The sequence below is a fragment of the Hetaerina americana genome, unplaced genomic scaffold (genome assembly GCF_022747635.1).
Source record: "Hetaerina americana unplaced genomic scaffold, ioHetAmer1.1.p SCAF_39, whole genome shotgun sequence".
NCBI lineage: Eukaryota > Metazoa > Arthropoda > Insecta > Odonata > Calopterygidae > Hetaerina > Hetaerina americana.
The window spans coordinates 4,558,580-4,571,075 of record NW_027286974.1 but is presented as its reverse complement, the minus strand read 5'-3'; positions in this window follow the sequence as shown (position 1 = coordinate 4,571,075).

Sequence of the window (12,496 nt, the reverse complement as noted above, 5' to 3'; positions counted from 1 at the left end):
TGTATAAAAGCAAGTACAGAACATTTTGTTAATACTATGGTAACCGTACGGGTTACAAAATGTCTCAAATAGCCCGCGTAGAATTGGTGATGTGGAATACTTATTTTGAAATCAATGTGCAATTGTATTTATTCTTAAAACAATCAATATTGTCTTTTGAAGTATCCTCGATTTGTTACGTCCCATTCGAAAAACATGAAAGGAGGTCGATATATCATGTGAAAGTACCCCGAATCACGCAAGGAAATAATCGCGTCGCATTATTTTTCTTAATCTCATCGGCGTCAAGAATTTTGTGCTTCAGTTGCAGACGATTTGCTCTAAACCACAAATCGCATCTTTAAACTATCTCTTCTACATTTAATGAAACATAAATCCCATTCTTATTCTGTTTCATCCAGTTCTTATCATGTTCTTTGAGATTTGGCCAATTTTATCTCGTGAACGTTTACTATTGGCTCCAAGCTGTGTTATTACGAGATTAGAAATGAAGACGAACAATTTTTTCATATTTATATCTTTACATAGCACCTGGAAAAAGACTCCGATGGCCGTAATAATTAGTCGCAAATCTCTCGTCACACCAATTGTTGTGTTGGTTTAACGGGAACCACGTCAGGGACCAACCACAACCTCTCGACCAGAATACCCTCTGTGGTGGTTTACTGGAAAATTAATCCGCGTCAGGGACCAACACACCGCCACACCCACACACTACCCTGACTGGAATCCTTCACGAGGCTGTGAGACCCTGTTAAAGAATTTCAGATGGAGATTGAATCCTTCACGAGGCTGTGGAGTAGACCCCGTTAAAGATTCCAGCATATTCTCAAGCACACACTCCGTGACTGGCACAGACCAATCACACACACCAGCACTCAAGAAACGCACATTCAAAAAGGTCCTAACTTCTGGGAAGATCTGGACACAGGTAAAGAGCGCAACCAGGAAATGCATCGAAGACGCGTGTTTCGGCCACAAAGTCGCCCTCTTCAGCGAACCGAAGGGAAAACACCTCCAACACAAGGTTGAAAGTGTTTTTAAAGGGTATAAAAAGGACTAAAGGAGGAAAATTGAAAATTCTGGAAAAAATGACTCCTTAAATCTGTTTTACACTTAGTCATTCTAATTTTATTGACATTTTATTGACTACCATAGGAAGATTGGGGTAATAATACATTTTCAAAATTACTGCTAAAGAGACATCCTTACAATTGATGCAAGAGGTTTAAAATATAAATTTAACCTTCACTTCTTGAGTGATTCCCAAACTTTTGCTTTGGACAATGTCTGAGTCAAAAGATCACCAGTCAATGTCAATATCTGTTTTACGCTGTGGTAAGACGGTTAATGCCAGTGAGTAACCTATGGTTAAATGGACCATTTTTTTTTATTCTTTCAAGTTATTATTATTATATGAGGGTAATCCCATAAGTACCCGACCCAACTAAGAAAACCAGAAAAAATTTTGGAAAAAAAAACGTATTTATTTGTCAACATAATCTCCTTTCAGCTCTTTACACATACTTTTCCCAGCGATGTTCAATGAGTTAAATACCTTTTTTATTTATAACATGAACTGTCCTTCTCCTCAAAAGAGCCATTATACTAAAGCCGACATCAATTCTTCACATTTGGAAAATCTTTGGCTATCCGGGTCATTTTTTCGAGTTTGCAAATACAGATAATAATCCAATGGGGCTGAATATGGCAAATAGGGTGGATGAGGTATCAGTATAAACTTTAATTGATGAATTTTGGCCATTGCAATAACGGTTTTGTGAGCTGGTGCATTGTGCTTTTGCTTGATTTTTTTGCTCAAAAGTTGCAAAAAGTTTACATAATACTCCCCCTTGATAGTATTTCCTTTTTCAAGATAGTCTACAAAAATTATCCCATGCGCATCCGACCCAAAGAAAACCGACCCCATGACCCTGCCTGATGATTAAACGGTCTTTGCCTTCTTTGGAGCCGGTTCTCCCTTTTGAATCCGTTGTTTTGACTGTTCTTTTGTCTCGGGCGTGAAGTAATGCACCCATGTTTCATCCTTGGTTATGAAACGGCTTAAAAATTCTGCTTTGTCGCTGTGAAGCTTTGCTAAACACTCTAAATTGAAACATCTTCACGACACTGGTTATGCTCGAGTGTGAGCAGTCATCTTGCACACAGCTTTCTCACGTCCAAAAATTCAGTCAATATGCGACTTACCGCACTTTTTGAAATGCCTACTATGTCTGCTATCTCCCGCACTTTCAGTTGACGATCATCCAGCATCACTTTGTGGATTTTCTTCACCGTTTCTGGAGTCGTCAGCTCATTTGATCGACCATAATGCGATGTTCTCGTCTTGACAGATCGTATGGCCTTGTCTGAAACTCTGCTACCCAATTGTATTTTATTACTGTTGTATATACGAAGGAGCAGACTCACTTCCAGAGTAAAATAATCCAGTTCAGCTTTTACTATATTGGTTGTTTGGGGGCTGAGAGGCCTTTAAAATAATAAAAGTATATTGTATCGCATGTAACGATCACCAATTCCCTCTGTATTTTTACAAATTCACTCGTAAACGTTCACTATTGACGGCTGGCAAACAAATACTAAACAACGCGGCTTCTTCAAACTTGAAACATGTACTTAATAGATTCTGTAACTCCTAATTAAGTGACAATTTCCAAACAACTACCACCATCTCTAGGTCAGGTCGAGTACTTCTGGGCCTACTCCTGTAGATGACCTATCGATTAAGATAGGTTTTGGATGGACACAACTACCAAATAAATAACTTGTTCCTCTTTACACAACATATGATCCAGCAAACTCAAACAAACCCCTCATTGTCTGTGTATAATTCTTTGCTCCCTACATCCCTATCGTATTCCTACTTCTTCTTTTGCCAAACATTCTCCTCTCCATCTATCAGTCTTCTACATCCCATTGCCAGTTGATGTACTCTCTAAATGTCCATTTTTCTCATTTCTCACTATGACTTCTCCCAGCTGTTCTCCTTAACTAATGCAACAATATCTGCTTTTCCTCATTTATCAAGTTTAAGTGATACTTAAATATTTCTAAACCTTATAGTAGTTCCGCAGGAATGTTATCCACCCCCACAGCCTCCATTTCATCCACAATCCAGTTAATCTTCATTTCATCTCATTCCTTCCCTTTTCTAACTCATCGTTGAGTATGCTTGGACCTAAGCTATCTTCCTCTATGTCATGTTCCTTTTCTATGTCTTACTTTGTTCGTCTAAGTTCTTTGCCATACAGTTCTTCTATATATTACTTCCATCTCTCTTGGATCTTTTCTGTGTCAACTATTATCTTACCCGCCTTATCTTTAACTGTTAGCATAGATCTCCCTTTCTTACTTCCTGATAAAGATTTAACTTTGCTATACAGCGCACCAAATCCACCCTTCCTCTGCAGACTTTCCATATCCTCGCACTGTGTCTTCCACCATGCTTCCTTTGCTTTATTTGTTGCCCGCCTCAATTTATTGTTTAATTCTTTGTACTTCATTTTGCCTAACTCTCTGTTTACATTCTTCCATTTTTGCTACTCATCCATCTTTGTAATCATCTCATCCGTGATCCATGGTTTCCTAGTCCTTTTACTGTTAGCGGTTCCAATAGTGTCTTTTGCGGCTTTAGACAACCCTTTTGTGATACGTTCCCATTTTTCTTCGATACTACTTAGCTCTTTACTATCTTCCATGATTTCCTCTACCGCCTGTTTGTATTCCTTCCTTTTAAAACCATTCAATGCTTCTACATTCCATTCTCTAACTTGCCGTCCCTGCCTTATCTTTTTGAAATGTACGCTACATTTCATAACAACTAAATTGTGGCCAGAGTCCTCATTCACTCCAGGGAAGCTGTGCGAATTTATCACACTGTTCCTGAATCTGTGCCTAACCAGTATATAATTAGACATATGGTCCATGTTTGCTGTCCTAGCTTTATATATATATATATATATGGACAATATATATATATATAGACATGGACCATATGTCTAATTATATACTATATATATATATATATATATATATATATATATATATATATATATATATATATATATATATATATATATATATAAAGCTAGGACAGCAAACATGGACCATATGTCTAATTATATACTGGTATATATATACACACAAATATATATATACACAACAAGCTTTGACTGCAACAAACCATATAAGAACACATAAAAAGATAACTCACACATTATTTCTAGATCATTTGTACGAAATTCAGCTCAGTCTTCATCGGAAGAAATAGAAGTAATGACTGAGAGTTGAGTCATTACTTCTATTTCTTCCGATGAAGACGAAGCTGAATTTTGTCGAAATAATGAAGAAATAACGTGTGAGTTATCTTTTTATTTGTTCTTATATGGTTTGTTGCTGTCCAAGTTTGTTATTCAACACTTCTGCGTTACTTCGACGAAATCATCTATATATATACATATATATATATATATATATATATATATATATATACATATATATATATATATATATATATATATATATATATATATACATTTATAACCATGCGCAGTCCCTGGCTTGTTGGTTAATACTTATTGTGTCGAACTGGATCCTGGGGGATTTCAATTATAACCATTCTGGTCTCTTATTGTTCTTGGAAATAATGACCATTTTAAACCTGTCAGTCACCTTCGTGATCGCCTTATATTCGTGATCCCTCTGCCCGTAATACGTTGGGGTTCGTATTATGTTATTACGTTACATATAGATGCTAATATATGAATACATATTACGCTATTATGGGGAAAATAATCTTAGCTGATGGATTAGACTGTTGTTTTGATGTTCGGAGGCTTTTGAATGGAGTTAACGGCCATGGTTTACCGATAACATTGTCAGTCGTGCTTCTCGAATGATTTGAATATCCCGCCGAAATCTGTAGGCGTCTCCTGTGGACGTGTTTTTGCATACCACCGTCTGGTGCCGTTGCCATTCCCACCGTACCATTCCTCGTTAAGGTACCCATGCCAGAGATGACGCCTGCGTGTCTAAGCGACGCTATAGCGACGGCCTGACTCCCGTATCGATCCGGTACCTCGGAATATTTTCGAATGTGGCGGGCAATGAAGCCCTTAATTACGGTCCTAGGGATTTGGAGAGGTGAAAAGAGAAGGAATAAGGGTCTCGGGGAGCATCCTTAGAAGAAGGTCGTCCTTATAGGAAGGCGGAGGGCGGTTTTTCTCATCCGATTCGTCCATTCTTTTAACCTTTTGTCAATTTTTTCTCTCTTTCCTCATCGGTCCGTCATGGTGTTCGCGAAAGACGACGCGTCATAAATACGCGGGACTATAAATCTGCCATCGTGCGCGCGCAAGGGTGACGTAAGCGCGATAAATCTGCGACAAATGACTGTCGAAATCCGAAGCTTCCAAACTTCGTGAGTGCAAGCCGGTGTTTTTTTTTATTGTGAAAATATTTTTTTTGCGCAGAACGCAGTTAGACGCCATTATATTAATAAGTAATGGAGCGATTTCCAAACATGACGTATTTGTTATACGGTTGCCAGGGACGACGAGGTTGACGTGATTTATATTCTGATGGAAAACCATATATGCGTATACATGTATAGATATATAAATATATATACAAGAACAATTATTTTTACGAATACATCCATCACTACGAAGATAATTCAAGCTACGTTCATTCCTCTGGGTCCGCACTAGTTTTTAATACTACAGGAACTCACTAATACATACATTCTGTCCAAACAATACGCGAACTGATGCCGTGATAACTTTAATTTGCAAAATTTAGGGTCTACATATCAATGATTTTGCTGTCCCTTTCTTTAAAGTACTCTCTCTCAATTCGTAGTTTGGCTATGCCTTCTTATTATATTCCATCTGATTCTTTTCCAATTCTCTTCAGTAAAGCACTACTCTTTGTATGTCCTTTAAGGCAGTTAGGCATTTTAATTTTCTCGTGTCCTTTCTTTGCTTTATTACGGTCTTCTCCACAAATCATCTTGTGCCCAAGTGATTTCCCATGTCCCCAATTATCACATTTTAATGCTTTTTATATTGGGAATAAATATGAAAAAGTCGCAAAGGGGGCAAAGATCTATAATAAGAATAAGGAGGATGATCAAAGGATCAATGGTGAAGGATAAGATATCATTAGGACAGTAATTATGGTGATCGGCAACCACAAGGGACAACAAACCGCGCGTTACCGTCAACAAAGGTCGTCGAGGCATTACATAACCCGTGACGTCTTGTCGGCCATATTTTTAAAACGCTTAATTCCACTATGAAAACGAATATTTTCTTCTTCAGAGTATTATCACCGTACAAGCAGTCGTCAGTGCACTTCGTTCCGCACAGCAAAAACTCTTGATGATGATTTGTTTCTCCGTGATGTCCAGGGGGTTGAACGTTGGACTACTGACCGGAAGGGTCCCGGATTCGATTCCCGGGCAAGGCACTCTGGGCACCTGCAGCTCCACCCAAGCAATATGTGATTATTAGCAGGGTACCAGACGTCTTCCTTAAGGGAAACCATAACCGGCACAGTGTACTAAGGAACTTGTCCCCCTACCCTGATGTGTGAATTCCACACACCGTATAGGGTGATCTTACTAGTACTGGGTGATCTCTACCATCACCCATACCAAACCGACCTTCCAGGGTTGATTACTGTGTTTATGGTTTATATATATATATATATATATATATATATATATATATATATATATATATATATATATAAACACAGTAAACCATAAACACAGTAAGAAACAGTTCAACCCGAAGGTCGGTTTAGTAGGTGATGGTAGAGATCACCCAGTTCTAAGCCCTAATTACGGCGTGTGAAAATTCACACATATCAAGGTATGAAGGGGGGCCAGTTCCTTTCCCTGTGCCGGTTATGGTTTCCCAGGAAGATCTGGTACCCGAAAAAATCACTTCAGCTTGGGTGGAGCTGCAGGTGCCCAGAGTGCCTTGCCCGGGAATCGAACCCAGGACCCTCTGGTCAGCAGTCCAAATGCTCTACCCACTGGACTATCGCGACCCACATATATATATATATATATTTATTTATTTAACAATCGTAATTTGCCTGATTCCGCCTTCCCCACCTCTACTGTGTTCGTCCTTTCCTTTATGTGTGTTCCTATCCCTTTTCCTTAAATCAATTTCTATGTGAATGAGTATAAATATATATATATATATATATATATATATATATATATATATATATATATATATATATATATATATAAGGAGCAGAGAAGCTTAGAACACAACAATGAGGTGGAGGAGGAGGGAACTGAGATATGACACAGGAGACGCTGGGAGTATTCGTAAGATTTTTAAGAAGAAAAGGGCTCTTAAGAATACTTTGATGTAGGGCGTGGTTATGTGTGGCTATGGAAATGTGGTCACCGAAAGAAGAGGCGTAATTTTTCAAACATCATAATCCCGGCGGAGGACTGACACAGTTAGCCTATCAAGATTATTCATCTTCTTCGAGCTATCCAAATGAATGCAGACTGAAGTTTTGTGAATTCTATATCCTGGTGGATTTTTCAAATCGAAACATTATAAAAATCGCATATTCTGTTTTCGTTTGACTTCTGTCTTGAAGACATTTCCCATGTTAACGTGTCTAATCTTCCGGACGAAGTGATCTTAGTTTTGTTTTGTCATCAGAATTCCAACTACAGCAGTTGCAAACTTACCTTCCTTTGTTGTAGATACTACATCTCACGTAAAAACACCCCGAGGTTTACGTAAAACTCTGTTGGCTGGCTGTTATTGTAAAAAAACTTATGTTTTGCTTCGTAATTCAGTCGGAAATACTTAAACCGATGCTGAATCAATAGAATATGTGACGTAATTTGATGGATCGCGGACAAATTTCATCGACTCTTAAACTAAGAACTATTTTCAATTGATTTTGTCCAAAGGTATGACCATTGTAAACCGTCAACGTACATAATATAGGCATTGGCACTGTGAAACACATTGCGCATTTATACAGTTCTTTTGTTTCGTCACTATGAAAGCTTGTTGGTAAACATTCGTTGCGTATTTTGCTTTGATTGTTTACTTTCATGTCCCAACGTTTGACGGAATATATAACGGTTGCCGTGATTTGTTTCAATTTAACGGATAGCTTCAAGTTTGAACAACCAGCTCTTTGGTTCCTGAAGAATGAAAGACACCCTTCAAGACTTTGTATTCAAGAGAACGTAATGAGATTGATCCCTGAATGATTTAGGAGGAGAAATAGGGATTATTGGATAAGAAGATTTCGTCGCATTTACATGCGTCAGAGGAACGATAAGTTGTTGGTATTCAGCAATATTAATTTGGTGAGTTGTCTGTACATTTTGACTGAACAGTATGGTATAATTCAAGCAATTATGTGCTTTGACGAAATTGTTTGTGATAGATAGTGCGAAAATAGTTGACTTGAACAATTTTTCGGCAATTTTCTGTGTATTCCTCGTTGAAATATCCGATATTTAGAATTTGGAGATGGTGTACCAGTGAATACTGAAGAAATTCTATTTCAAACGACGTAAGTTTAGTATATATCGAATGTAATTGTCCAGAAGAATGGTTCTTTTGTGATATATTTGCCCTTATTGATTCTGGACTGTCCTGGATTCGCATTTCCCGATAGCCAGCGGGTACGTCCCTAAAACTTTATTAAGATTAATAGTATCAGTATGACTCATTTTGTCATGGATAGACGGACAGAGGGTGGCCGTGATTTTTCTGGCTCGGTTCGAGGGGTTGGAGTCTCAGGAAAGACTTGGTGGTCGGTGGCTTTCGGTACCCATCATTTGTGGGCTGCGGATGGTACGTTTGCGAAACCTCTACAGCGTGACCTTGTTCCTCACCGTCATGAACATAAGTTGTTTCGGGAGGGTAATAATTTCATACGTTAGCCTCAACGGTGAATATGTTGAAAAATAAATATGTTACTTTGAAACTTAAGAATTGTAATTTGATGTACTTTTTGTCCGATCTTACTGTTTATTTTTGTTAATGGTCTACAAGCTTGCGTGCGTTACTTTATAGCCTACCTTCGTAGCAAGGAATGTTAAAGGTAAAACATATGCGCCAAGTTGAAATAATCTGACATATAATTACGAGGACTGTCAAAAATCAATAAGAAATTCGACATTTTTAAAGATATAGTCTCCCTAGAACTATGATGAGGCCTTTAGTCTCTTAAGGGCTTTTTAAGAAGTACTACACTTGAGAAATAACAATCTTTAACCCCACTTACAAGTTTAGTTTCGAATTTGCACATAATTAAACTACGCAATCATAGAAAATACGCTTTCCCGCAGAGACGCCATGTTTGATTATTTCTCGGATTACGTGTTTATTGACACCGTCGCCATGGTTACAACTGGCTCAATTGTGATTTATTTATATAGAAAGCGATGTATCAATTCAGGAAACGAAGGGTATAAACTTAAATAAAAATAATACAAAATTTGTTGATTTCGATTTATGGTTTATTCGTACGATTCCTTTATCTCGTTAGACGTAACTGTTATTGGGAATATTTGGTTTTTGTGTGTCAGGCTGGTAGTAGACTCGATAAACCCATTTCGAATTGATAGTCTTTTAGATGATGGTTTTAACTTTATATCAATGTCTACTTACGAAATTATGTCAATATCCTAGCGAGAATTGTGATTGACTTGATCAAAGAACGATCAAATTTCTTCAGTTGTTGATACGAAAGGCAGCACATTCAGAGCAGTGACCGTTCGCCGTTGTTTATATCTCCTTCATTCGTAGTATGGCTTTCTATGCCTTCTCCTCCTTAAATTCTCCATCTTATTCTTCTTCCTTTTCAAATCTGTTTAATTTGGCACCCTTTGGAAGTCCTTTTAAAGGTAGTTTTAAGGTCCATTACTAAAAAAGAAAGAAAGACTCGTACTTTTCCACAGATTTTATTAGTATTTTTAGTAGTATTATTAGTTTTATTAGTATTAGTAGTTTTAAGGCTTTTTAATAGTTTTCTCGTGTCGTTTCTTTGCTTTATAATTAATTATCGTGTCTTCCATATATCATCTTGTGCCCAATTTATATATGTCCCCAATTATCACATTTGATTGCACTTTATATTGGGAATGTGTGTGTTTCGTTTTTACGGTTGGTGACCGAACACCCCCCGCCACACGCCCTTGCGGCGGCTTGCGGGGTATTATGTAGATGTAGATGAAAAGGTCGAAAAGGGACGAGATTTATAAGAATAAGGAGGCTGTTATTCGGATAAAATGGTAATTTGTGTGCCCTGTTGATTTTCATTATATTCAGTCCATATCAGCTATTATCATTCGGATCACAGTTTTTAATGACGATCGGTAAGAAGGAAAAGGGACCATTGCACACACGATCAATGTTGTCAATGTCAACACAGGAGAAGGGACCATTGCACACACGATCAATGTTGTCAATGCCAACAAAGGAGAAGGGACCATTGCACACACGATCAATGTTGTCAATGCCAACACAGGAGAAGGGACCATTGCACACGCGATCAATGTTGTTGTATCAAAGTCAACACAGGAGAAGGGACCATTGCACACACGATCAATGTTGTCAATGTCAACACAGGAGAAGGGACCATTGCACACACGATCAATGTTGTCAATGCCAACACAGGAGAAGGGACCATTGCACACACGATCAATGTTGTTGTATCAAAGTCAACACAGGAGAAGGGACCATTGCACACACGATCAATGTTGTTGTATCAATGTCAACACAGGAGAAGGGACCATTGCACACACGATCGATGTTGTCAAAGTCAACACAGAAGAAGGGACCATTGCACACACGATCAATGTTGTCACCGCAACACATAAGAAGCGACCATTGCACACACGATCAATGTTGTCAATGTCAATACAGGAGAAGGGACCATTGCACACACGATCAATGTTGTCAATGTCAAAAAAACAAAGGTGTTTGGAGGTCGTCCCGGCCTTGCATCATCCGTCTTGGTGTCCTGACGGCCATCTTTAAAATGCTTATTAATCCACTTAGAAGACAGTTGTTTTCTTCATCAGAGCATTATCAACGTAAATACAGCTGTCTGTATATTACAGTAATTTATTGATAAATTTTACCGCCGCACTTCACCGTAAAAACTTGAAATGTTGATACGTTTCTCCGTGATTTCATCAATATCCATTTTCAGACTAATAGTGAGGACAAGTAAAACAGAGACGAACTTAACTATTTTGCCAAACGCACAGCTCGACGATCCGCCAAGCACAGAGATGGCCGATCCTTTAACACCTGTTGTTGATATTGACAACAACATTGATCGTGTGTGCAATGGTCCCTTTGCCTTTCTTGCCGTGGTTTCATCAATATCCATTTTCAGACTAATAGTTAGGACAAGGAAAACAGAGACGAACTTAACTATTTTGCCAAACGCACAGCTCGACGATCCGCCAAGCACAGAGACGGCCGATCCTTTAACACCTTTTGTTGATATTGACAACAACATTGATCGTGTGTGCAATGGTCCCTTTGCCTTTCTTGCCGTGGTTTCATCAATATCCATTTTCAGACTAATAGTTAGGACAAGTAAAACAGAGACGAACTTAACTATTTTGCCAAACGCACAGCTCGACGATCCGCCAAGCACAGAGACGGCCGATCTTTAAACACCTTTTGTTGATATTGACAACAACATTGATCGTGTGTGCAATGGTCCCTTTGCCTTTCTTGCCGTGGTTTCATCAATATCCATTTTCAGACTAATAGTTAGGACAAGTAAAACAGAGACGAACTTAACTATTTTGCCAAACGCACAGCTCGACGATCCGCCAAGCACAGAGACGGCCGATCTTTAAACACCTTTTGTTGACATTGACAACAACATTGATCGTTGGTGCAATGGTCCCTTTGTCCTCCTTACCGATCGTCATTATAATAACTGTGAACCGAATGATGATGTCAGCTGAATGGTGAACTGAATTTCAATGGAAAATCAACAGCGCCCACACCCTTTTACTTTAATTACTGATCATGATGGACTGGATCCTTGGACAAACACCACGCACCACAATCAATGCACCATTCAGCAGCACATTATAAATCAGAGCATTCAGATAGTTCCCCATTGTTTCTGGAGTATTAAAATTCAATCACCATTGATCCTTTGATCACGACCCTCTCCTCATTCTTAATAGATCTTTGCCCTCATTGCGAATTTTTCCTTTATTCCCAATATAAAATTCAATTAAAAATGTATAATTGGGGACATTGTATATCACTTGGGCACAAGATGTTATGTCGAGGAGACACAATATGATAAAGCAAAGAAACAACACAAGAAAAGTAATTAAAAGCCTAAAAAATGCATTAACGGACTCTTAGGGATACTTTACAAGTTACTAAAGAGTATAGGGAAAGAAGAAGAAGACTGAATATAAGAAGAAGGC